A 4,660-nucleotide genomic window follows, 5' to 3' on the forward strand; every position below is an offset into this window, starting at 1 on the left:
ATCTGAAGGTATGGCTTCTTTCTAAAAGGATGAACTACTAGAAGCCATTTATATTTAATAGATACTCTGTCTTAGCTTATGCTGCCTCTGTCAGGCTGCTATTATCCTTGTAATCACCAACAGCTCTTACATTTTGTATGAAACACATTTAAAGCAAATTCTCCCTTGTGCCATATATGAAACTGGTTGTTGAAATGAGAAAACATGATCTTCATTTATTTTAAGTTTAGCATTCATATTTTAAGTTGAAAAATTTTAGAATATGATTTTTATCCTGTTTAAGAGCTGTCTATCTCATCTTCAAATCATGCAATTTGAGAATAAGTAAAATTTATTTATTTGGTATAAAATAAAAGTGGAATATTTACTCACAGTACCAAAAAAGTCAATCATGAAGCAAGATGCTCACAGGCAAGGCAATGGGATGGTCTGTGATGGCCACACATTGACCTGTGGCATCCTCAGCGAGTGAACTCTGGTGTGTATTGGTGAAATCACCTTCCTTCAATTATTTGACGAGTAAATTCTGCAAGTCAATGAGCCACAGTCCAAGGAAGCCTCTGGGATACGTTTGTTTCATGCTCCCCAGTAAGCCTCCGGTTCCAGTCATCTGTAGTCAGTTACTTTGACGCTAGCCCAATTGTTTTTCCTTCTAAATGCCATGCTATGCTTCAGTGCTTAAAGCAATCTTTCCAATATTGCTTACATATAAATATTTGTTTATCTGACAGAGCTTCAAACAGATACAATCCTTTCTCTGAATGAGCAAAGCCCTCAGGAGCTCAGATCTGAGTGAAAGCTATTTGAACCTGTTCCTTGAATACTGGGCATGTACACATGTCCGTGTCAAACAATGCATATGACTGGATACACTTGTGCATGCACTCATGCGCACATACATATATAAAACAGAATGCCACAACCAACAGCAACTTCTCTTTTTGTAACACACTATAAGTCTGTTCTGGTAATTTCCCTGACTGCTAAATATTACAATAATTACTCACCTGTGGAAATGGTGAGGTAATGGACAACCCATAGTTATACTGTACAGTGTAGATAATGAAATTGTGAAGGGATTAATTATACCATGTAGACAATGCAAGCAATGCCAGCTTTGTCTAACTGAAATGGTGAGTAATAGATTTGGAACATTGATATTCACTTGTAATGTTAAGACTTTTTAAAAGCATGTTTTAAGTAGACAAAAATCTGAATGGATCCTCAACTATGACTTTTGCAACTAAAGTGTGAAATTCTGAATGTGTTAATGTATATCACACTCTGACTTCGTTAGTTCTGCTTTTTAACACTCAAGTACAGTTGTGTGACTTATGTCCTTTTTTGAACAGGAGTTCCGTTGTTTTCTTTTTTTTTGATTGTCCTAAATGGTTTATTAGGTATAAGGTTTACAAACATGAATGCTGTTAGTGATAGCAGCACAGCTGGTCAGCGTTGCGCCTTCTCTACATGGTGAGAACCACCAATCAGGTGGTGGAAATTGTGGCCCTTTCCAAGACCACGACTCTTGAGACCTGCAGATGTTGGCCCACACGTCTCCCTGTGCTTGTATGCTACCTTGGTGATCCATTGGGTGTCAGGGTTTCTTCTGATAACTTGTTGGAACGGATCAATGAGGACAACCTCAAAAATGTGTGTATGGAATCTGCAACAACACATTAAGAATTCAGGTCCCCACAGTAACCCTCACTTCATTCCTCATTGACAGATCGCAGCCTTCATGCAAATTTCAGCTGGTTAACACCATGAAGGATGGACTTGCGTTAGGCACAGGACAGTTACGTCCACCATAGTGCACAAGAATCGTATCTATGACATAACCTTGCTTGGCCGTATAGCCCAGCCTGCGCTTTTGTCGGGCTGTGTGAAACTGGGCGCCCGGTGCAGCGCTGAGAACTGCGGGATGCCCTGATGTACAGTAGAAAGCACATCTTCCTCCACAGCTCCTGGGTATACTTGTAGGCACCCATTCTGGCTCACCTGATGGCTGCCGGCCAACAGAAAGAGGAGTTCCATTCTTCGGAAAACTCAGAAGTACTTTCTTATTGGCTTGCTGCTCAAAACGTCCACTTGCTGTTACTCTCCTGAGGCAGCTATTTCTTTTAAGCAAATTGAAACAGAAGTGCTTATCTTGTTGTCTGAGAACAATCAGAATATTCATGTTAGATGGTGTAATTTGAAAAACATCCTAGATAAATGTAAGTTGGGAGATATGTTTAGATGATGGGTAAGGTAGGAGAGAAATTCTGATGGCTACTGGCTACACATACCATCTCCAAATTGGGAAGAAGCATTGCAATGGGAACACATATATATTCATTGTGTACATACCCCAAAAGATCAAAGACGACAAGGTTTCCAGGGTCCAATGGGAAGAGTTGCATAAGCTGTTTTGAAGCAAATTATTCTTATCTACAAAGTAGACATTCCTCATAGGTAGGTAAGAAAGCTGTCTGGCAGGTGTCTTTGTAGAAGTACTGGTGCACAGTGTTGTGGTGACGTTTTTGCATGGTCATGATCTAGTAGAGATTTTTCAGATAGTTTTTGTTTGGTTAGTATGAAATTACCACCTTTATAAACTCCAGATTTGTTGTTGTTATTATTTTCAGGGTTGGACATAAGTAACTCCATTTTTATTTTGAGAGTTTTCACAGTTACTGGATCTCATAGGGATGACCAGGATCAAGCATAAAAAACTGCTCGTGGTTCCAACAGCAGGAACCAGAATGGGTTGAAGAGCTGTGCTGGCCGAAGGACCTGCTGGTATGCGTGAAGCCTGACACCAGGAAGGGGTCTGACGGAGGAATTGGAACAGTCCCTCTGACGGAACACTGATCCTACAAATAAACGCAGAAAGCATGGAGGTAAACAACCCAGAAGAGGCTTTGGAAAGTGACCCACTGGCATACATTTAGCTCGGGTTGGGGGCAGACCAGGCTGAGTCAGTTCACGTCATCCACTGGCAAGTCCGAGTGCTGGAGTTGTGTGGGGGCCTGGCCAGGTTTGGTTGTGATAAAAAAACAGTACAAAACACAAAATGCCAAGGCGAAATACCCTGTGTCAGTAGGGAATGCAACACCCAACCAGCACACCTCCCACTGGTTTAGGTGAGGGACGAGTGTGTGATGGGCAGAGCCGGGAAGGGCTGCAATACTCATTGGTTCCAATGGAGGTAGAGGCTGAGAATAGAACTAACCCAGGGGTTACAACCACCAGCTGATTGGAGTGATGGACTGTGACGGGCACTGTGCTTACTATTACATGTAGGAGCCTGGACTGGGAACACCTCAAAGTTTCTTTGGGGATTCCCCTGAACATAATGGAGGAATCAAAACATTAACTAAGAAAAGATGGAAGATGGAGTAGATCAATCAACCACCTAAGCTATATGTTGGCAGTGAAATACTGGACAAGGGGAAACTCTAAGATAAGACTATGTCAATCAGTGGACTCTGCGCCAGTCTCATCGTACCTGGATTGTTGCTGATGATATGTTGGAGCTTCTAATTGATCGGGGTGACACTCTGCTGGCTCTGCCTTCAAACCTGAGAGGACGTCCCTAAAAGGCCATTGAACTTGACTGGACAGTGGGATGCTGGACTCTATGTATGGTGTGTGCTTGTAATGAGGGAATCCCAACGGAACTTGAGCTGTGGTTATGCATCAAGGTGAAGGAACTCACCATGGGGGAAGGGTTTGGGGTGAAGGGGGGAGAATCCCAGTACCTATGAAATTGTGTCATGTAATACAATGTAATTAATGAATAAATGAGTGGAGAAAAAAAAAGATAAAAAAAAAAAAAACTGCTCGTTGGTCAGAAGCAGTAACTCCTTTCTCCCCATCAGTATGCCCCAACAACCGCTCTCTGTGTCTCTGGACAACTGTTAATTCTTTTTTTTTCTTTTCTTTTTTTTTTTTTTTTTTTGTGAATGGCAGCTGGTAATTCTGCTGCTTTCCTCAGCTTAAAATATCCAAAGAGCTAATCACATAACAGGGGAATAGTTTCATTTTCTGAGTTAGGTTGGATCATGAAGCGCTCAGAACTTTGAAGCATGCAGCCGTGTGTGGCCATTCCCTGAGACCCATCCTCTGCTTTGGTGGCTCTTGACATCAAGTCTAATTGAGTAGATAAATCATCCCTACTTCACTATGAATAGTTGCTGCCTCTTTTATCTTTCTGTAGAAGTTGTTGGACAAAAATATGAAATATGTGTGCTCACCTTGGCAACAGTTCACAGATTTTTTTTCTCCAAGTCTTCTTTTGACAATGTAGAGCACTGCACCCCACCACATTCATGCTGATGCAGAGAGAATTTTAGATGTTTTGTCTTTTCTTTTGTCCTCAGTTTAACTTGTGATCATCTTTCTCTTTACCCTGGAATAGGGCAATAAATTGATCTTCTGAACAGTGATGTTTGCTGCATTTTTAAAAGAAAATGCTGTTACAGTTGGATTTTTCGCATTTAAAATGCTCCCTAGATATTTCTGCACTTGCCTTTTTCATTCCATATTTCTTAAACTACTACAGTGTTTTAAACTGACAAGGTATATCTAAGTTAAGAGCTCTTAATACACATTCATCTATTGCTTTAATCATCTTTATAGCACTTAGTATTGCTAAAGATTTTAAGGTATGAAT

At 41.0% G+C, this 4,660-nt stretch overlaps 1 pseudogene; it reads right to left on the minus strand.

Moving 5' to 3' along the window:
* Positions 1 to 1,449: 1,449 nt before the first annotated feature.
* Positions 1,450 to 1,991, minus strand: LOC131481330 (large ribosomal subunit protein eL15-like; annotated as a pseudogene).
* Positions 1,992 to 4,660: the final 2,669 nt, after the last annotated feature.

This window comes from Ochotona princeps, chromosome 10 (genome assembly GCF_030435755.1).
Source record: "Ochotona princeps isolate mOchPri1 chromosome 10, mOchPri1.hap1, whole genome shotgun sequence".
NCBI lineage: Eukaryota > Metazoa > Chordata > Mammalia > Lagomorpha > Ochotonidae > Ochotona > Ochotona princeps.